This window comes from Lissotriton vulgaris, chromosome 8 (assembly GCF_964263255.1).
Source record: "Lissotriton vulgaris chromosome 8, aLisVul1.2, whole genome shotgun sequence".
NCBI classification, from domain to species: domain Eukaryota; kingdom Metazoa; phylum Chordata; class Amphibia; order Caudata; family Salamandridae; genus Lissotriton; species Lissotriton vulgaris.
The window spans coordinates 1530236468-1530259373 of record NC_141696.1 but is presented as its reverse complement, the minus strand read 5'-3'; the positions used below and the strand labels follow the sequence as shown (position 1 = coordinate 1530259373).

At 44.1% G+C, this 22906-nt stretch overlaps 6 non-coding genes across 6 annotated transcripts; all 6 read left to right on the top strand.

Annotated features, from left to right (window-relative positions):
• Positions 1 to 2741: 2741 nt before the first annotated feature.
• On the top strand, positions 2742 to 2814 carry TRNAF-GAA (transfer RNA phenylalanine (anticodon GAA)). Its single transcript has one exon. It is a non-coding gene; the product is annotated as a tRNA-Phe (tRNA).
• A 508-nt stretch (positions 2815 to 3322) lies between these two features.
• On the top strand, positions 3323 to 3395 carry TRNAF-GAA (transfer RNA phenylalanine (anticodon GAA)). The gene has a single exon. It is a non-coding gene; the product is annotated as a tRNA-Phe (tRNA).
• A 3418-nt stretch (positions 3396 to 6813) lies between these two features.
• Positions 6814 to 6886, top strand: TRNAS-GGA (transfer RNA serine (anticodon GGA)). Its single transcript has one exon. It is a non-coding gene; the product is annotated as a tRNA-Ser (tRNA).
• Positions 6887 to 9730: 2844 nt separating this feature from the next.
• TRNAF-GAA (transfer RNA phenylalanine (anticodon GAA)) lies at positions 9731 to 9803 on the top strand. The gene has a single exon. It is a non-coding gene; the product is annotated as a tRNA-Phe (tRNA).
• An 11515-nt stretch (positions 9804 to 21318) lies between these two features.
• Positions 21319 to 21391, top strand: TRNAF-GAA (transfer RNA phenylalanine (anticodon GAA)). Its single transcript has one exon. It is a non-coding gene; the product is annotated as a tRNA-Phe (tRNA).
• Positions 21392 to 21899: 508 nt separating this feature from the next.
• TRNAF-GAA (transfer RNA phenylalanine (anticodon GAA)) lies at positions 21900 to 21972 on the top strand. Its single transcript has one exon. It is a non-coding gene; the product is annotated as a tRNA-Phe (tRNA).
• The last annotated feature ends 934 nt before the right edge of the window (positions 21973 to 22906 follow it).

Sequence of the window (22906 nt, the reverse complement as noted above, 5' to 3'; positions counted from 1 at the left end):
AGCGATCGAGCGGGAAAAGGGGCGGGCCATCGGCATGACTCTCAGGGCAAAATTCAACTGTCCCACCAATTGTTGTAACTGGTGCAGCCTGACCTTGGACTCGCTAATACAAGCTTCCTGGGAAGCCCTGAATATTATCACCTTCTCTTTAGGTAATCTAAAACAACCTTCCACAGAGTCGAGTTCGATCCCCAGGAACTCGAGGCAAGTCGAGGGACCCACAGTCTTACCTGGTGCCAATGGCACACCGAAATGCTTCATTAAAGTACAAAATTCATTCAAAGCCTGTCCACATTCCGGACCCCCGGCCGCCCCCAGAAACAAAAAATCATCGAGATAATGCATGACATGCTGTAAACCCGTCTTCTTTGTGAAGGCCCATTGCAGAAAACAACTGAACTGTTCAAAATATGCACACGAAATAGAGCAACCCATTGGCATACATCTATCCATGTAATACTGACCCTGAAACATGAAACCAAGGAGACGCTGATCGTCTGGATGTACCGGGAGCAACCGGAACGCTGACTCAATATCTGATTTTGCCATCAGCGCCCCGGGCCCTAGGCGATTCAACATGGCCACGGCCTCATCGAAAGATGCGTACCGCACCGAACACACATCCGGGTCTATTGCATCATTTACGGACAGACCACGTGGGGCTGATAAATTATGTATCAGTCGGAACTCACCCGGGTCCTTCTTAGGGACCACCCCCAAAGGAGAACAAACAAAGTTAGCACACGGTGGCTCATCAAATGGACCGGCGACTCGACCTCGAGTAACCTCCTTCCCAATCTTTTCTTGTACCACGGTCGTATGTTGCAAGACCGATATTTGATTTTTACATTTTCTTACACCCCGAAACTCCCCCACTGGGAAGCGGAAACCATATGAAAACCCGTTCCTCAACACCCCAGCGGAAGCGTGATCCGGGTATTCGCTGAGCCAAGGAATCATTGCCATGGTGTCAACCGGAGTAGGTAAAGGCGCCCCTCGGACTATTTCAGACCTGTTTGGCGCCTCCTCTCCCCCCGGTATCACCCGTTTTGGCTCTGCACATGGACTCCGGATGGGATGGCTGCCCACACCCTCCACATTCGTGACGAAATTTACATGACCCCTGGGGCCTCGTACATTTACCTCTGTTGAAGTTCCAACAAATCCCCCTTTTACCTGTGTTGCCGTTCAGCCTCGAGTTGTATTCGTTACCTGTACCTGATCGAAAGGGGGTCCCGGCATATTGGCGGGAGGATTCACCCCCGCTACTCCCTACTAATGGTACTTTTAACATACCAGTACTCTCCATTTTTGACCATGAAGCAGAATCGTAACAATCCCAAGTTAAGTTTTTATCGTGCTCCTTTGCTTTTCTAAAAATATTATCGTAACAGAACCACTGATTGCCCCCATATGATACGGAATATTCCATGATCCGTGTCTGATAGATCGGCAATTCGGACAGCAATTCGGGTCTACGTTCGCCCATGATGGAGGTAAAAATTCCCCACGCCTTCCCCCAAGTGCCAATGTTTTCATCAACTTTAAAGGCGGCCATCTTTGCGCGCCAAACACTCGGATGCATGAGCTCCTTTTGGCTCTTAACATGCTCCATCTCATAATGATCAGTAAGCAACGAGAAGATGTTTATATACTCATTTGCCCATATCTTCTCCTTAATAGCCAGAGGGACATGTTGACCCAACTTTTCCCTTCGTGAAGGTGCAGACTCATCCCTTGCAATCGGCAATGGCCGCTTACCTGAACCGGACGCTGTATCTGCGGCTGGACCTGTTTCTGTTGGCTTTTCTACTGCCGCAGCCGGCGTGATAACTGGCGATGATGCCTTCGCCGCCTCCCTCGTTTCACGCAGTTGCTTCATCAACACCCGTGCGCCGTCAGCCGTGGCGCCCTCGCTATCTTTCCCCAACCACGCTGCTAATTGTGCTGCCAGCTCGGGCGGCATATCCTCCCCGGACACGGGGGTGACCACCACGGGAATCGGATTCCCCTCTGCCGGCAACGGAGCTGGCTCTTCGAGTGGGGCACAGGGAACCGGGATGTCCCCCCCAGCTGCTCCCCTTCTGGGCCTCTTGCCTTTTCCTCCCGGAGCTGCTCCCGCCAAAGGACGTTTCGGTCCCCCTTCCCTGTCTCTATCCGCCACCCGCTTCTTCAGATCGGTCACTTCTTTCATGAGTATACGCAGCATCTGGTCGGTAGTCATTCGTTTTCCGACTTTCTTAGGCATTCTCCGACAGAGTATCTGTAAGACAAAAAGAAAGATTACCACGCTCAAAATTGGCTCTTCGTTCCGTCTCGAGCTCACGGGCAGCGAGGAGGTGCAGCTTCAGAGCACAGGAACAAGAGGATGCTTTCTTGGCTTGTTGCTCCTTTTATCCGTCTTCAGGGCGGGCGTAAACCCACCCCTGCCTGCCCCGAAGGGCGTGGCCGGCCGCGTCAGTGTCTAGGCCAGCCCACTCCAGGGCGGGAAAAAGCGCGCCCCGGCTACGCCGCTTCGGGCATACCAGCTGAGACTCGCCTCCCGCCCAAGATGGCTTCCCGGGGGGATCGTGGTACTCCGCCATACGTTCGGGGGGACCGAATGGTCGCCCCTTTCCAATTGCGGAATGATACAGGACTCCTTAAAACATATCTCTACCATATGAGGTTAAAAATCCAGGTCCTGCATCTATTTTGTTAAATGGTTTAAATTAAAGTATGAAGACCACAGCTATAAGCAGGCCGAAATAGCTCAGTTGGGAGAGCGTTAGACTGAAGATCTAAAGGTCCCTGGTTCAATCCCGGGTTTCGGCACAGTTGAGAGGTTCCTTGCTTCTAACAAAATAGGTCTTGGAATCAGCTGTAGTACTTTTTTCTCTATCAACATTTCTATCAACTGATCTACAAAATGATCAATTCAACGTAGACTTTGCTTTCTGTCCTCCTTTTAAACTTTCTTCCACCTATCTTGCCTTCAGGTTTGACTATGAATGTTTCCCATATCGTCCTTTTTTGTAAAGTAAACTCTTGTCTGCATCACATTCCACTTCCCCTTGAACACAGATGTCAGTAGTCAGATGACATTGTTTACCTACTCATGCCAAATATATCTGGGTAATATAGTGCTAGTCCATTCAGAGTTAAAAAAACAACTACCTAACCTGGATCCCAAAAAGGCTATTTACCCATTGCACCAGTTAACTGGGGAATGATACAGGACTCCTTAAAACATATCTCTACCATTTGAGTTTAAAAATCCAGGTCCTGCATCTATTTTGTTAAATGGTTCAAATTAAAGTATGAAGACCCCAGCTATCAGAAGGCCGAAATAGCTCAGTTGGGAGAGCGTTAGACTGAAGATCTAAAGGTCCCTGGTTCAATCCCGGGTTTCGGCTCAGTTGAGAGGTTCCTTGCTTCTAACAGAATAGGTCTTGGAATCAGCTGTAGTACTTTTCCTCTATTGATCAAATTTTTTCCAACTGATCTACAGCACAATCAATTTAACATAGACTTTGCTTTATGTCCTCCTTCTAAACTTGCTTCCACCTCTCTTACCTTCAGGTTTGACAATGAATATTTCCCATTTCATGCTTTTTTGTAAAGTAAACTCTTGTCTGCATTACCTTCCACTTCCCCTTGAACACAGATGTCAGTAGTCAGATGACATTGCTTACCTACTCATGCCAAATATATCTGGGTAATATAGTGCTAGTCCATTCAGAGTTAAAAAAAACAACTACCTAACCTGGATCCCAAAAATGCTATTTACCCATTGCACCAGTTAATTGCGGAATGATACAGGACTCCTTAAAACATATCTCTACCATATGAGGTTAAAAATCCAGGTCCTGCATCTATTTTGTTAAATGGTTTAAATTAAAGTATGAAGACCATGGATATAAGCTAGCCGAAATAGTTCAGTTGGGAGAGCGTTAGACTGAAGATCTAAAGGTCCCTAATTCAATCCCGGGTTTAGGCACAGTTGAGAGGTTCCTTGCCTCTAACAAAATAGGTCTTGGAATCAGCTGTAGTACTTTTTTCTCTATCAACATTTTTATCAACTGATCTACAAAATGATCAATTCAACATGGACGTTGCTTTCTGTCCTCCTTTTAAACTTTCTTCCACCTATCTTGCCTTCAGGTTTGACTATGAATGTTTCCCATTTCGTCCTTTTTTGTAAAGTAAACTCTTGTCTGCATCACATTCCACTTCCCCTTGAACACAGACGTCAGTAGTCAGATGACATTGCTTACCTACTCATGCCCAATATATCTGGGTAATATAGTGCTAGTCCATTCAGAGTTAAAAAAACAACTACCTAACCTGGATCCCAAAAATGCTTTTTACCCATTGCACCAGTTAACTGCGGAATGATACAGGACTCCTTAAAACATATCTCTACCATATGAGGTTAAAAATCCAGGTCCTGCATCTATTTTGTTAAATGGTTCAAATTAAAGTATGAAGACCCCAGCTATCAGAAGGCCGAAATAGCTCAGTTGGGAGAGCGTTAGACTGAAGATCTAAAGGTCCCTGGTTCAATCCTGGGTTTCGGCACAGTTGAGAGGTTCCTTGCTTCTAACAGAATAGGTCTTGGAATCAGCTGTAGTACTTCTCCTCTATTCATCAAATTTTTTCCAACTGATCTTCATCACAATCAATTTAACATAGACTTTGCTTTATGTCCTCCTTCTAAACTTGCTTCCACCTCTCTTACCTTCAGGTTTGACAATGAATATTTCCCATTGCATGCTTTTTTGTAAAGTAAACTCTTGTCTGCATTACCTTCCACTTCCCCTTGAACACAGATGTCAGTAGTCAGATGACATTGCTTACCTACTCATGCCAAATATATCTGGGTAATATAGTGCTAGTCCATTCAGAGTTAAAAAAACAACTACCTAACCTGGATCCCAAAAATGCTATTTACCCATTGCACCAGTTAATTGCGGAATGATACAGGACTCCTTAAAACATATCTCTACCATATGAGGTTAAAAATCCAGGTCCTGCATCTATTTTGTTAAATGGTTTAAATTAAAGTATGAAGACGATGGATATAAGCAAGCCGAAATAGCTCAGTTGGGAGAGCGTTAGACTGAAGATCTAAAGGTCCCTGGTTCAATCCCGGGTTTAGGCACAGTTGAGAGGTTCCTTGCTTCTAACAAAATAGGTCTTGGAATCAGCTGTAGTACTTTTTTCTCTATCAACAATTTTATCAACTGATCTACAAAATGATCAATTCAACATAGACTTTGCTTTCTGTCCTCCTTTTAAACTTTCTTCCACCTATCTTGCCTCCAGGTTTGACTATGAATGTTTCCCATTTCGTCCTTTTTTGTAAAGTAAACTCTTGTCTGCATCACATTCCACTTCCCCTTGAACACAGATGTCAGTAGTCAGATGACATTGCTTACCTACTCATGCCAAATTTTTCTGGGTAATATAGTGCTAGTCCATTCAGAGTTAAAAAACAACTACCTAACCTGGATCCCAAAAATGCTATTTACCCATTGCACCAGTTAATTGCGGAATGATACAGGACTCCTGAAAACATATCTCTACCATATGAGGTTAAAAATCCAGGTCCTGCATCTATTTTGTTAAATGGTTCAAATTAGAGTATGAAGACCACAGTTATCAGAAGGCCGAAATAGCTCAGTTGGGAGAGCATTAGACTGAAGATCTAAAGGTCCCTGGTTCAATCCTGGGTTTCGGCACAGTCGAGAGGTTCCTTGCTTCTAACAAAATAGGTCTTGGAATCAGCTGTAGTACTTTTTCTCTATTCATCAAATTTTTCCCAACTGATTTACAACACAATCAATTTAACATAGACTTTGCTTTATGTCCTCCTTCTAAACTTGCTTCCACCTCTCTTACCTTCAGGTTTGACAATGAATATTTCCCATTTCATGCTTTTTTGTAAAGTAAACTCTTGTCTGCATTACCTTCCACTTCCCCTTGAACACAGATGTCAGTAGTCAGATGACATTGCTTACCTACTCATGCCAAATATTTCTGGGTAATATAGTGCTAGTCCATTCAGAGTTAAAAAAACAACTACCTAACCTGGATCCCAAAAATGCTATTTACCCATTGCACCTGTTAATTGCGGAATGATACAGGACTCCTTAAAACATATCTCTACCATATGAGGTTAAAAATCCAGGTCCTCCATCTATTTTGTTAAATGGTTTAAATTAAAGTATGAAGACCACAGATATAAGCAGGCCGAAATAGCTCAGTTGGGAGAGCGCTAGACTGAAGATCTAAAGGTCCCTGGTTCAATCCTGGGTTTCGGCACAGTTGAGAGGTTCCTTGCTTCTAGCAAAATAGGTCTCGGAATCAGCTGTAGTACTTTTTCTCTATCGACATTTTTATCAACTGATCTACAAAATGATCAATTCAACATAGACATTGCTTTCTGTCCTCCTTTTAAACTTTCTTCCACCTATCTTGCCTTCAGGTTTGACTATGAATGTTTCCCATTTCGTCCTTTTTTGTAAAGTAAACTCTTGTCTGCATCACATTCCACTTCCCCTTGAACACAGATGTCAGTAGTCAGATGACATTGCTTACCTACTCATGCCAAATATATTTGGGTAATATAGTGCTAGTCCATTCAGAGTTAAAAAAACAACTACCTAACCTGGATCCCAAAAATGCTATTTACCCATTGCACCAGTTAACTGCGGAATGATACAGGACTCCTTAAAACATATCTCTACGATATGAGGTTAAAAATCCAGGTCCTGCATCTATTTTGTTAAATGGTTCAAATTAAAGTATGAAGACCCCAGCTATCAGAAGGCCGAAATAGCTCAGTTGGGAGAGCGTTAGACTGGAGATCTAAAGGTCCCTGGTTCAATCCCGGGTTTCGGCACAGTTGAGAGGTTCCTTGCTTCTAACAAAATAGGTCTTGGAATCAGCTGTAGTACTTTTTCTCTATTCATCAAATTTTTCCAACTGATCTACAACACAATCAATTTAACATAGACTTTGCTTTATGTACTCCTTCCAAACTTGCTTCCACCTCTCTTACCTTCAGGTTTGACAATGAATATTTCCCATTTCATGCTTTTTTGTAAAGTAAACTCTTGTCTGCATTACCTTCCACTACCCCTTGAACACAGATGTCAGTAGTCAGATGACATTGCTTACCTACTCATGCCAAATACGTCTGGGTAATAAAGTGCTAGTCCATTCGGAGTTAAAAAAACAAAATGACCTAACCTGGATCCCAAAAATATTATTTACCCATTGCACCAGTTAATTGCGGAATGATACAGGACTCCTTAAAACATATCTCTACCATATGAGGTTAAAAATCCAGGTCCTGCATCTATTTTGTTAAATGGTTTAAATTAAAGTATGAAGACAACACCTATAAGCAGGCCGAAATAGCTCAGTTGGGAGAGCGTTAGACTGAAGATCTAGAGGTCCCTGGTTCAATCCCGGGTTTTCGGCACAGTTGAGAGGTTCCTTGCTTCTAACAAAATAGGTCTTGGAATCAGCTGTAGTACTTTTTTCTCTATCAACATTTTTATCAACTGATCTACAAAATGATCAATTCAACGTAGACTTTGCTTTCTGTCCTCCTTTTAAACTTTCTTCCACCTATCTTGCCTTCAGGTTTGACTATGAATGTTTCCCATTTCGTCCTTTTTTGTAAAGTAAACTCTTGTCTGCATCACATTCCACTTCCCCTTGAACACAGATGTCAGTAGTCAGATGACATTGCTTACCTACTCATGCCAAATATATCTGGGTAATATAGTGCTAGTCCATTCAGAGTTAAAAAAACAACTACCTAACCTGGATCCCAAAAAGGCTATTTACCCATTGCACCAGTTAACTGGGGAATGATACAGGACTCCTTAAAACATATCTCTACCATTTGAGTTTAAAAATCCAGGTCCTGCATCTATTTTGTTAAATGGTTCAAATTAAAGTATGAAGACCCCAGCTATCAGAAGGCTGAAATAGCTCAGTTGGGAGAGCGTTAGACTGAAGATCTAAAGGTCCGTGGTTCAATCCCGGGTTTCGGCAAAGTTGAGAGGTTCCTTGCTTCTAAAAGAATAGGTCTTGGAATCAGCTGTAGTACTTTTCCTCTATTCATCAAATTTTTTCCAACTGATCTACAACACAATCAATTTAACATAGACTTTGCTTTATGTCCTCCTTCTAAACTTGCTTCCACCTCTCTTACCTTCAGGTTTGACAATGAATATTTCCCATTTCATGCTTTTTTGTAAAGTAAACTCTTGTCTGCATTACCTTCCACTTCCCCTTGAACACAGACGTCAGTAGTCAGATGACATTGCTTACCTACTCATGCCAAATACGTCTGGGTAATATAGTGCTAGTCCATTCGGAGTTAAAAAAAAAAAATGACCTAACCTGGATCCCAAAAATATTATTTACCCATTGCACCAGTTAATTGCGGAATGATACAGGACTCCTTAAAACATATCTCTACCATATGAGGTTAAAAATCCAGGTCCTGCATCTATTTCGTTAAATGGTTTAAATTAAAGTATGAAGACCACAGCTCTAAGCAGGCCGAAATAGCTCAGTTGGGCGAACATTAGACTGAAGATGTAAAGGTTCCTGGTTCAATCCCGGGTTTCGGCACAGTTGAGAGGTTCCTTGCTTCTAACGAAATAGGTCTTGGAATCTGCTGTAGTACTTTTTCTCTATTCATCAAATTTTTTCCAACTGATCTACAACACAATCAATTTAACATAGACTTTGCTTTATGTCCTCCTTCTAAACTTGCTTCCACCTCTCTTACCTTCAGGTTTGACAATGAATATTTCCCATTTCATTCTTTTTTGTAAAGTAAACCCTTGTCTGCATTACCTTCCACTTCCCCTTGAACACAGATGTCAGTAGTCAGATGACATTGCTTACCTACTCATGCCAAATATATCTAGGTAATATAGTGCTAGTCCATTCAGAGTTAAAAAAAACAACTGCCTAACCTGGATCCCAAAAATGCTATTTACCCATTGCACCAGTTAACTGGGGAATGATACAGGACTCCTTAAAACATATCTCTACCATATGAGGTTAAAAATCCAGGTCCTGCATCTATTTTGTTAAATGGTTTAAATTAAAGTATGAAGACCACAGCTATAAGCAGTTCGAATTAGCTCAGTTGGGAGAGCATTAGACTGAAGATCTAAAGGTGCCTCGTTCAATCCCGGGTTTCGGCACAGTTGAGAGGTTCCTAGCTTCTAACAAAATAGGTCTTGGAATCAGCTGTAGTACTTTTTTCTCTATCAACATTTTTATCAACTGATCTACAAAATGATCAATTCAACATAGACTTTGCTTTCTGTCCTCCTTTTAAACTTTCTTCCACCTATCTTGCCTTCAGGTTTGACTATGAATGTTTCCCATTTCGTCCTTTTTTGTAAAGTAAACTCTTGTCTGCATCACATTCCACTTCCCCTTGAACACAGATGTCAGTAGTCAGATGACATTGCTTACCTACTCATGCCAAATATATCTGGGTAATATAGTGCTAGTCCATTCAGAGTTAAAAAAAACAACTACCTAACCTGGATCCCAAAAATGCTATTTACCCATTGCACCAGTTAACTGCGGAATGATACAGGACTCCTTAAAACATATCTCTACCATATGAGGTTAAACATCCAGGTCCTGCATCTATTTTGTTAAATGGTTCAAATTAAAGTATGAAGACCTCAGCTATCAGAAGGCCGAAATAGCTCAGTTGGGAGAGCGTTAGACTGAAGATCTAAAGGTCCCTGGTTCAATCCCAGGTTTCGGCACAGATGAGAGGTTCCTTGCTTCTAACAAAATAGGTCTTGGAATCAGCTGTAGTACTTTTTCTCTATTCATCAAATTTTTTCCAACTGATCTACAACACAATCAATTTAACATAGACTTTGCTTTATGTCCTCCTTCTAAACTTGCTTCCACCTCTCTTACCTTCAGGTTTGACAATGAATATTTCCCATTTCATGCTTTTTTGTAAAGTAAACTCTTGTCTGCATTACCTTCCACTTCCCCTTGAACACAGATGTCAGTAGTCAGATGACATTGCTTACCTACTCATGCCAAATACGTCTGGGTAATATAGTGCTAGTCCATTCGGAGTTAAAAAAAAAAATGACCTAACCTGGATCCCAAAAATATTATTTACCCATTGCACCAGTTAACTGCTGAATGATACAGGACTCCTTAAAACATATCTCTAACATATAAGGTCGAATATCCAGGTCATGCATCTATTTAGTTAAATGGTTCAAATCAAAGTATGAAGACTATAGCTAGCAGCAGGCCGAAATAGCTCAGTTGGGAGAGCATTAGACTGAATATCTAAAGGTCCCTGGTTCAATCCCTGTTTTCGGCAATGTTGAGAGGTTTCTTGTTTCTCACAAAGTAAGTCTTGTAATCAGCTGTAGTACTTTTTTCTCTATCAACATTTTTATCAACTGATCTACAAAATGATCAATTTAACATAGACGTTGCTTTCTGTCCTCCTTTTAAACTTTCTTCCACCTATCTTGCCTTCAGGTTTGACTATGAATGTTTCCCATTTCGTCCTTTTTTGTAAAGTAAACTCTTGTCTGCATCACAATCCACTTCCCCTTGAACACAGATGTCAGTAGTCAGATGACATTGCTTACCTACTCATGCCAAATATATCTGGGTAATATAGTGCTAGTCCATTCAGAGTTAAAAAAACAACTACCTAACCTGGATCCCAAACATGCTATTTACCCATTGCACCAATTAACTGAGGAATGATACAGGACTCCTTAAAACATATCTCTACCATATGAGGTTAAAAATCCAGGGCCTGCATCTATTTTGTTAAATGGTTCAAATTAAAGTATGAAGACCCCAGCTATCAGAAGGCAGAAATAGCTCAGTTGGGAGAGCATTAGACTGAAGATCTAAAGGTCCCTGGTTCAATCCCGGGTTTCGGCACAGTTGAGAGGTTCCTTGCTTCTAACAAAATAGGTCTTGGAATCAGCTGTAGTACTTTTTTCTCTATCAACATTTTTATCAACTGATCTACAAAATGATCAATTCAACATAGACTTTGCTTTCTGTCCTCCTTTTAAACTTTCTTCCACCTATCTTGCCTTCAGGTTTGACTATGAATGTTTCGACATTTCATCCTTTTTTGTAAAGTAAACTCTTGTCTGCATCACATTCCACTTCCCCTTGAACACAGATGTCAGTACTCAGATGACATTGCTTACCTACTCATGCCAAATATATCTGGGTAATATAGTGCTAGTCCATTCAGAGTTAAAAAAAACAACTACCTAACCTGGATCCCAAAAATGCTATTTACCCATTGCACCAGTTAACTGGGGAATGATACAGGACTCCTTAAAACATATCACTACCATATGAGGTTAAAAATCCAGGTCCTGCATCTATTTTGTTAAATGGTTCAAATTAAAGTATGAAGACCTCAGTTATCAGAAGGCCGAAATAGCTCAGTTGGGAGAGCGTTAGACTGAAGATCTAAAGGTCCCTGGTTCAATCCCGGTTTTCGGCACAGTTGAGAGGTTCCTTGCTTCTAACAAAATAGGTCTTGGAATCAGCTGTAGTACTTTTTCTCTATTCATCAATTTTTTTCCAACTGATCTACAACACAATCAATTTAACATAGACTTTGCTTTATGTCCTCCTTCTAAACTTGCTTCCACCTCTCTTACCTTCAGGTTTGACAATGAATATTTCCCATTTCATGCTTTTTTGTAAAGTAAACTCTTGTCTGCATTACCTTCCACTTCCCCTTGAACACAGATGTCAGTAGTCAGATGACATTGCTTACCTACTCATGCCAAATATATCTGGGTAATATAGTGCTAGTCCATTCAGAGTTAAAAAAACAACTACCTAACCTGGATCCCAAAAATGCTATTTACCCATTGCACCAGTTAATTGCGGAATGATACAGGACTCCTTAAAACATATCTCTACCATATGAGGTTAAAAATCCAGGTCCTGCATCTATTTCGTTAAATGGTTTAAATTAAAGTATGAAGACCACAGATATAAGCAGGCCGAAATAGCTCATTTGGGAGAGCATTAGACTGAAGATCTAAAGGTCCCTGGTTCAATCCCGGGTTTCGGCACAGTTGAGAGGTTCCTTGCTTCTAACAAAATAGGTCTTGGAATCAGCTGTAGTACTTTTTTCTTTATCAACTGATCTACAAAATGATCAATTCAACATAGACATTGCTTTCTGTCCTCCTTTTAAACTTTCTTCCACCTATCTTGCCTTCAGGTTTGACTATGAATGTTTCCCATTTCGTCCTTTTTTGTAAAGTAAACTCTTGTCTGCATCACATTCCACTTCCCCTTGAACACAGATGTCAGTAGTCAGATGACATTGCTTACCTACTCATGCCAAATATATCTGGGTAATATAGTGCTAGTCCATTCAGAGTTAAAAAAACAACTACCTAACCTGGATCCCAAAAATGCTATTTACCCATTGCACCAGTTAACTGCGGAATGATACAGGACTCCTTAAAACATATCTCTACCATATGAGGTTAAAAATCCAGGTCCTGCATCTATTTTGTTACATGGTTCAAATTAAAGTATGTAGACCCCAGCTATTAGAAGGCTGAAATAGCGTAGTTGGGAGAGCGTTAGACTGAAGATCTAAAGGTCCCTGGTTCAATCCTGGGTTTCGGCACAGTTGAGAGGTTCCTTGCTTCTAACAAAATAGGTCTTGGAATCAGCTGTAGTACTTTTTCTCTATTCATCAAAGTTTTCCAACTGATCTACAACACAATCAATTTAACATAGACTTTGCTTTATGTCCTCCTTCTAAACTTGCTTCCACATCTCTTACCTTCAGGTTTGACAATGAATATTTCCCATTTCATGCTTTTTTGTAAAGTAAACTCTTGTCTGCATTACCTTCCACTTCCGCTTGAACACAGATGTCAGTAGTCAGATGACATTGCTTACCTACTCATGCCAAATACGTCTGGGTAATATAGTGCTAGTCCATTTGGAGTTTTAAAAAAAAATGACCTAACCTGGATTTAAAAATATTATTTACCCATTGCACCAGTTAATTGCGGAATGATACAGGACTCCTTAAAACATATCTCTACCATATGAGGTTAAAAATCCAGGTCCTGCATCTATTTCGTTAAATGGTTTAAATTAAAGTATGGAGACCATAGCTATAAGCAGGCCGAAATAGCTCAGTTGGGAGAGTGTTAGACAGAAGATCTAAAGGTCCCTTGTTCAATCCTGGGTTTCGGCATAGTTGAGAGGTTCCTTGCTTCTAACAAAATAGGTCTTGGAATCAGCTGTAGTACTTTTTTCTCTATCAACATTTTTATCAACTGATCTACAAAATGAACAATTCAACATAGACGTTGCTTTCTGTCCTCCTTTTAAACTTTCTTCCACCTATCTTGCCTTCAGGTTTGACTATGAATGTTTCCCATTTCGTCCTTTTTTGTAAAGTAAACTCTTGTCTGCATCACATTCCACTTCCCCTTGAACACAGATGTCAGTAGTCAGATGACATTGCTTACCTACTCATGCCAAATATATTTGGGTAATATAGTGCTAGTCCATTCAGAGTTAAAAAAACAACTACCTAACCTGGATCCCAAAAATGCTATTTACCCATTGCACCAGTTAACTGCGGAATGATACAGGACTCCTTAAAACATATCTCTACCATATGAGGTTAAAAATCCAGGTCCTGCATCTATTTTGTTAAATGGTTCAAATTAAAGTATGAAGACCCCAGCTATCAGAAGGCCGAAATAGCTCAGTTGGGAGAGCGTTAGACTGAAGATCTATAGGTCCCTGGTTCAATCCTGGGTTTCGGCACAGTTGAGACGTTCCTTGCTTCTAACAAAATAGGTCTTGGAATCAGCTGTAGTACTTTTTCTCTATTCATCAAAGTTTTCCAACTGATCTACAACACAATCAATTTAACATAGACTTTGCTTTATGTCCTCCTTCTAAACTTGCTTCCACCTCTCTTACCTTCAGGTTTGACAATGAATATTTCCCATTTCATGCTTTTTTGTAAAGTAAACTCTTGTCTGCATTACCTTCCACTACCCCTTGAACACAGATGTCAGTAGTCAGATGACATTGCTTACCTACTCATGCCAAATACGTCTGGGTAATATAGTGCTAGTCCATTCGGAGTTAAAAAAAAAATGACCTAACCTGGATCCCAAAAATATTATTTACCCATTGCACCAGTTATATGGCTGAGATACCCGCCACCCCCTCTCAACACAATCCCCAAGGATGGGAAACCGGAAACATTCTGAACTTTTGGAAGACGGGAGGGAGTGACCCTCCCGGCCGTATTTATTAAAATATGAAACAAAATTAAAACGTTAAAATAACAGTTTCATATTAATGTACAATTTCATTTCCACATTTGCGATGTTTGGCTAACCTTAACATATACTCTAATACAGAGGTTCTCCTAGCCGAACTAACATCCTACAAAACTTTTAAATTGAAATTGTACATCCTAACGTTTAAGGGCCAACGGCAAGGTCGTAACCGGTGTCAAGATCCCTAAACCAGACATATCCCCCTCACTTGTGAGGGGCGACCGCACAGAGGCGTACCTCAAGTGCATTTACCAATTTCCCTTGACTTGACGGGGGCCCCAATAAACTCGACGCCATTTAAAGGTCGTCCGAGGACTCGTGTGAGGTATCTAGAAGGTAGCGTAGACCCCCTCCCAAACCCCACACAACTTACCACATCTGCCGTCGCAGATGTCCTGGCCCCGGGAAATTCCCCAGGAGGGGGCTGTAGCCCCTCCTACCCAGGAAGGGGCCTTGACCGCCTTTCCTTTCCTTTCGGCAGCCCATTCTTAGAAGGGACCGCCTCCCCGTTGAGGGGCCAATGGCCACCTCCCTCGAGCGCTCCCATCCGTAATGGGTGACGCCCACCCATAGGGATCTTCCAATTACTGCTCACCGATCATGACCTTACCGCCCGACCAAAATAAATACGACAATTCTAACTAAAACTAATGACTAAATTACTAAAGACAGTAACAATTACGACTTATAAATAAGGCATGATTACTGGTCAACACTAGTGCATAATTACTTTATTTGCAAAACATACTACAATTTATTCATTCTTTATTGCATATTCAAAAGGTATCACGATAATCATCACAACCTGCAAAAATTAGCGTTATCACATCAAACTTTATTCAAAACCACTTGCTGTCCTCAGGGGCTGGTGGGTGGGTCAAAATTGGCTCTTCGTTCCGTCTCGAGCTCACGTGCAGCGAGGAGGTGCAGCTTCAGAGCACAGGAACAAGAGGATGCTTTCTTGGCTTGTTGCTCCTTTTATCCGTCTTCAGGGCGGGCGTAAACCCGCCCCTGCCTGCCCCGAAGGGCGTGGCCGGCCGCGTCAGTGTCTAGGCCAGCCCACTCCAGGGCGGGAAAAAGCGCGCCCCGGCTACGCCGCTTCGGGCATACCAGCCGAGACTCGCCTCCCGCCCAAGATGGCTTCCCGGGGGGATTGTGGTACTCCGCCATACGTTCGGGGGGACCGAATGGTCGCCCCTTTCCATATGGCTGAGATACCCGCCACCCCCTCTCAACACAATCCCCAAGGATGGGAAACCGGAAACATTCTGAACTTTTGGAAGACGGGAGGGAGTGACCCTCCCGGCCGTATTTATTAAAATATGAAACATAATTAAAACGTTAAAATAACAGTTTCATATTAATGTACAATTTCATTTCCACATTTGCGATGTTTGGCTAACCTTAACATATACTCTAATACAGAGGTTCTCCTAGCCGAACTAACATCCTACAAAACTTTTAAATTGAAATTGTACATCCTAACGTTTAAGGGCCAACGGCAAGGTCGTAACCGGTGTCAAGATCCCTAAACCAGACATATCCCCCTCACTTGTGAGGGGCGACCGCACAGAGGCGTACCTCAAGTGCATTTACCAATTTCCCTTGACTTGACGGGGGCCCCAATAAACTCGACGCCATTTAAAGGTCGTCCGAGGACTCGTGTGAGGTATCTAGAAGGTAGCGTAGACCCCCTCCCAAACCCCACACAACTTACCACATCTGCTGTCGCAGATGTCCTGGCCCCTATAAATTCCCCAGGAGGGGGCTGTAGCCCCTCCTACCCAGGAAGGGGCCTTGACCGCCTTTCCTTTCCTTTCGGCGGCCCATTCTTAGAAGGGACCGCCTCCCCGTTGAGGGGCCAATGGCCACCTCCCTCGAGCGCTCCCATCCGTAATGGGTGACGCCCACCCATAGGGATCTTCCAATTTCTGCTCTCCGATCATGACCTTACCGCCACAGGCCGGATAGTTGACCGGCTATCCGGACCCCCCACAACACTCCTGCCTAAAGGTCATGTCATAAAGTCTTTAGCCAAGCTATCAGATCTCCTATGAGTAACTCGTTCCCCACCCGGGACAAATGAACACCATCCCCCAAATACATACTGTCCCCTTTAATACAACCATGCGAAATAGAATGCAGTGTACTTGAACGGAACAATCTACTCACTTTATTATTAATTTTCCTTACTGAATGATTCAGAGCAGAAACCGAAAGAGCCCCCCGCCACACTTTCCGTGGGATCATATGGGACCATGCAATTGTGCACCCTGGAACTCTCCTCGCTAACCAACTTACAGTGGAAAGCATTGCCTCAAGAAGAAGTCGTCTACCAGTGGTCACCAAATCGTTGCCCCCAAGATGTACTATGACTATAGACGGCGGTGACCTCGTCCGCCCTAACAAACCCTCGAAAAATGATCGAAACTGGTCAATACAGAGCCCGCCCTTTCCGTAGAAGGACACACTGTACCCGTATTCCCCAGCCACGTGAATCATGTCACCTGCTTTGAATACGTCCGCGGCACACCTCACGTATGAGTGGCCCACGACCCACACCTCCTTTTTCACAGCCGGTGATGTCTGACCGCTGGCCCGGTGTTGGGTCGACTGCACAGTCCGCCCCGCCTCGTAGGCTTGCGCAACTGAAAACCAAACAAAAACAAGAAGCGTGAGTACATCATTACAGCTTCACAACATGTGCAACCGCACATACCTTTTATAACAGTTCGAGGACCAACGCCCCACACGTTTAACTTGTTCGACATTCAGACCCCTGGCTGTAGCCTCTGTAGCAGCCCCTATCCGAAAGGAATGGGTCCCAAACTCGCCGGGGTTCAAGCCCGCTGCAGAAATCGACATCGCAAGCACCCGCTGAAACTGAAACCTCGTCAGTGGGGTGGCGTCAGCGTGTCTCAACAAGGTCCCCCCCCATGATGCCACCCTTTGTGCTAAATATTCCTCTACGCAACTCACCGGGCACATGGAAGACCCGGGAATCCTTTGTATGATTATGCAGTCACCCATCGCACCCTGATCGGTCTTGGACCTGACAAACGAGACAGTCATTGTCTCCCCCCTGACCTGAACGTGCTCTCGGCACAGTCCCCCCAGGGTATCCTGCTTGTTCTTTGCCACTAGTTCGCTTACCCGCATAGCCCCATGGAATGCTAGCACAAAAGCGGCTCGGAATAACCTTGTTTCATACAGGGATGAACATGTTGCAGGGAGTACAGATAACAACAGAGCTAACCTATCCAGACCTATCGGGCGCCTTGCATCTACTTTGCGACCCTCAAGGCGTTGCCACCCACGTAGCGCTTTTTGCACAACGAAAGACGCAGTCGGGTCCTGAATCCCATGGGCCCTTGCCATAAAGGAAATGGCGGCCCGATGCCTCTGGGCCGTAGCCACTGATTTGCCTGCCTGATGTAACGACAGCAGAAAGTCTACTACTAATTCTTCCTGGCCCCAAAGCTCTCCCCTAGCAGCCCCCACAAAGGCCCAATAGGATCGGAACGCCCCTTCATATGCCTTCCTCGTCCTGGGTGCTAAACTCTCTCCCACGAGGTTCTGTAGTTCGGGGCACCGAGAGACCAGAGAGCTTCGGGAAAGGGTGCCGCCACCGGGTCCGCTGTGGGCAGAAAACCCCAGAAGGCCTGCATACGAAAACGAGAAAGCGCATCAGCCGCTTTATTCATCACCCCTGGCACATGTTTTGCCTTAAATAGCACGTTCAATTGCATACACAATAACACAATTTCTTTGAGCAATCTCAGAATCCATCTGCATCGTGCTGCCTGGCTATTGATACACTCAACCACGGTCATGTTATCAGACCAAAACACCACAGAGTGATCTCTGAACCCCTCAGGCCAAGTTTTCAGGGCCACAAGAATGGGAAAAAGTTCAAGAAAGGCAATGTTACTTGTCAGCCCACACTCATGCCACCATAACGGCCATTTTTGAGCCGACCATCGTGTGCCGAATATGGCACCAAAACCAGTGCTCCCTGCCGAATCTGTCCACAGCCCCAGCTCCTCGGAGGACACCGCCGGTTTGTTCCAGACAATTCGACCATTGAAATCCGCCAGAAATGCCAACCAAATGCGCATGTCCTGACGAACCTCTGCCGATAACCTTGTGCGATGATGACCCTCCTTCAGGCCAACCATGGCCTGAGCGATCGAGCGGGAAAAGGGGCGGGCCATCGGCATGACTCTCAGGGCAAAATTCAACTGTCCCACCAATTGTTGTAACTGGTGCAGCCTGGCCTTGGACTCGCTAATACAAGCTTCCAGGGAAGCCCTGAATCTTATCACCTTCTCTTTAGGTAATCTAAAACAACCTTCCACAGAGTCGAGTTCGATCCCCAGGAACTCGAGGCAAGTCGAGGGACCCACAGTCTTACCTGGTGCCAATGGCACACCGAAATGCTTCATTAAAGTACAAAATTCATTCAAAGCCTGTCCACATTCCGGACCCCCGGCCGCCCCCAGAAACAAAAAATCATCGAGATAATGCATGACATGCTGTAAACCCGTCTTCTTTGTGAAGGCCCATTGCAGAAAACAACTGAACTGTTCAAAATATGCACACGAAATAGAGCAACCCATTGGCATACATCTATCCATGTAATACTGACCCTGAAACATGAAACCAAGGAGACGCTGATCGTCTGGATGTACCGGGAGCAACCGGAACGCTGACTCAATATCTGATTTTGCCATCAGCGCCCCGGGCCCTAGGCGATTCAACATGGCCACGGCCTCATCGAAAGATGCGTACCGCACCGAACACACATCCGGGTCTATTGCATCATTTACGGACAGACCACGTGGGGCTGATAAATTATGTATCAGTCGGAACTCACCCGGGTCCTTCTTAGGGACCACCCCCAAAGGAGAACAAACAAAGTTAGCACACGGTGGCTCATCAAATGGACCGGCGACTCGACCTCGAGTAACCTCCTTCCCAATCTTTTCTTGTACCACGGTCGTATGTTGCAAGACCGATATTTGATTTTTACATTTTCTTACACCCCGAAACTCCCCCACTGGGATGCGGAAACCATATGAAAACCCGTTCCTCAACACCCCAGCGGAAGCGTGATCCGGGTATTCGCTGAGCCAAGGAATCATTGCCATGGTGTCAACCGGAGTAGGTAAAGGCGCCCCTCGGACTATTTCAGACCTGTTTGGCGCCTCCTCTCCCCCCGGTATCACCCGTTTTGGCTCTGCACATGGACTCCGGATGGGATGGCTGCCCACACCCTCCACATTCGTGACGAAATTTACATGACCCCTGGGGCCTCGTACATTTACCTCTGTTGAAGTTCCAACAAATCCCCCTTTTACCTGTGTTGCCGTTCGGCCTCGAGTTGTATTTGTTACCTGTACCTGATCGAAAGGGGGTCCCGGCATATTGGCGGGAGGATTCACCCCCGCTACTCCCTACTAATGGTACTTTTAACATACCAGTACTCTCCATTTTTGACCATGAAGCAGAATCGTAACAATCCCAAGTTAAGTTTTTATCGTGCTCCTTTGCTTTTCTAAAAATATTATCGTAACAGAACCACTGATTGCCCCCATATGATACGGAATATTCCATGATCCGTGTCTGATAGATCGGCAATTCGGACAGCAATTCGGGTCTACGTTCGCCCATGATGGAGGTAAAAATTACCCACGCCTTCCCCCAAGTGCCAATGTTTTCATCAACTTTAAAGGCGGCCATCTTTGCGCGCCAAACACTCGGATGCATGAGCTCCTTTTGGCTCTTAACATGCTCCATCTCATAATGATCAGTAAGCAACGAGAAGATGTTTATATACTCATTTGCCCATATCTTCTCATTAATAGCCAGAGGGACATGTTGACCCAACTTTTCCCTTCGTGAAGGTGCAGACTCATCCCTTGCAATCGGCAATGGCCGCTTACCTGAACCGGACGCTGTATCTGCGGCTGGACCTGTTCCTGTTGGCTTTTCTACTGCCGCAGCCGGCGTGATAACTGGCGATGATGCCTTCGCCGCCTCCCTCGTTTCACGCAGTTGCTTCATCAACACCCGTGCGTCGTCAGCCGTGGCGCCCTCGCTATCTTTCCCCAACCACGCTGCTAATTGTGCTGCCAGCTCGGGCGGCATATCCTCCCCGGACACGGGGGTGACCACCACGGGAATCGGATTCCCCTCTGCCGGCAACGGAGCTGGCTCTTCGAGTGGGGCACAGGGAACCGGGATGTCCCCCCCAGCTGCTCCCCTTCTGGGCCTCTTGCCTTTTCCTCCCGGAGCTGCTCCCGCCAAAGGACGTTTCGGTCCCCCTTCCCCGTCTCTATCCGCCACCCGCTTCTTCAGATCGGTCACTTCTTTCATGAGTATACGCAGCATCTGGTCGGTAGTCATTCGTTTTCCGACTTTCTTAGGCATTCTCCGACAGAGTATCTGTAAGACAAAAAGAAAGATTACCACGCTCAAAATTGGCTCTTCGTTCCGTCTCGAGCTCACGGGCAGCGAGGAGGTGCAGCTTCAGAGCACAGGAACAAGAGGATGCTTTCTTGGCTTGTTGCTCCTTTTATCCGTCTTCAGGGCGGGCGTAAACCCGCCCCTGCCTGCCCCGAAGGGCGTGGCCGGCCGCGTCAGTGTCTAGGCCAGCCCACTCCAGGGCGGGAAAAAGCGCGCCCCGGCTACGCCGCTTCGGGCATACCAGCCGAGACTCGCCTCCCGCCCAAGATGGCTTCCCGGGGGGATCGTGGTACTCCGCCATACGTTCGGGGGGACCGAATGGTCGCCCCTTTCCAATTGCGGAATGATACAGGACTCCTTAAAACATATCTCTACCATATGAGGTTAAAAATCCAGGTCCTGCATCTATTTTGTTAAATGGTTTAAATTAAAGTATGAAGACCACAGCTATAAGCAGGCCGAAATAGCTCAGTTGGGAGAGCGTTAGACTGAAGATCTAAAGGTCCCTGGTTCAATCCCGGGTTTCGGCACAGTTGAGAGGTTCCTTGCTTCTAACAAAATAGGTCTTGGAATCAGCTGTAGTACTTTTTTCTCTATCAACATTTCTATCAACTGATCTACAAAATGATCAATTCAACGTAGACTTTGCTTTCTGTCCTCCTTTTAAACTTTCTTCCACCTATCTTGCCTTCAGGTTTGACTATGAATGTTTCCCATATCGTCCTTTTTTGTAAAGTAAACTCTTGTCTGCATCACATTCCACTTCCCCTTGAACACAGATGTCAGTAGTCAGATGACATTGTTTACCTACTCATGCCAAATATATCTGGGTAATATAGTGCTAGTCCATTCAGAGTTAAAAAAACAACTACCTAACCTGGATCCCAAAAAGGCTATTTACCCATTGCACCAGTTAACTGGGGAATGATACAGGACTCCTTAAAACATATCTCTACCATTTGAGTTTAAAAATCCAGGTCCTGCATCTATTTTGTTAAATGGTTCAAATTAAAGTATGAAGACCCCAGCTATCAGAAGGCCGAAATAGCTCAGTTGGGAGAGCGTTAGACTGAAGATCTAAAGGTCCCTGGTTCAATCCCGGGTTTCGGCTCAGTTGAGAGGTTCCTTGCTTCTAACAGAATAGGTCTTGGAATCAGCTGTAGTACTTTTCCTCTATTCATCAAATTTTTTCCAACTGATCTACAGCACAATCAATTTAACATAGACTTTGCTTTATGTCCTCCTTCTAAACTTGCTTCCACCTCTCTTACCTTCAGGTTTGACAATGAATATTTCCCATTTCATGCTTTTTTGTAAAGTAAACTCTTGTCTGCATTACCTTCCACTTCCCCTTGAACACAGATGTCAGTAGTCAGATGACATTGCTTACCTACTCATGCCAAATATATCTGGGTAAAATAGTGCTAGTCCATTCAGAGTTAAAAAAAACAACTACCTAACCTGGATCCCAAAAATGCTATTTACCCATTGCACCAGTTAATTGCGGAATGATACAGGACTCCTTAAAACATATCTCTACCATATGAGGTTAAAAATCCAGGTCCTGCATCTATTTTGTTAAATGGTTTAAATTAAAGTATGAAGACCATGGATATAAGCAAGCCGAAATAGCTCAGTTGGGAGAGCGTTAGACTGAAGATCTAAAGGTCCCTGGTTCAATCCCGGGTTTAGGCACAGTTGAGAGGTTCCTTGCCTCTAACAAAATAGGTCTTGGAATCAGCTGTAGTACTTTTTTCTCTATCAACAATTTTATCAACTGATCTACAAAATGATCAATTCAACATAGACTTTGCATTCTGTCCTCCTTTTAAACTTTCTTCCACCTATCTTGCCTCCAGGTTTGACTATGAATGTTTCCCATTTCGTCCTTTTTTGTAAAGTAAACTCTTGTCTGCATCACATTCCACTTCCCCTTGAACACAGATGTCAGTAGTCAGATGACATTGCTTACCTACTCATGCCAAATACGTCTGGGTAATATAGTGCTAGTCCATTCGGAGTTAAAAAAAAAATGACCTAACCTG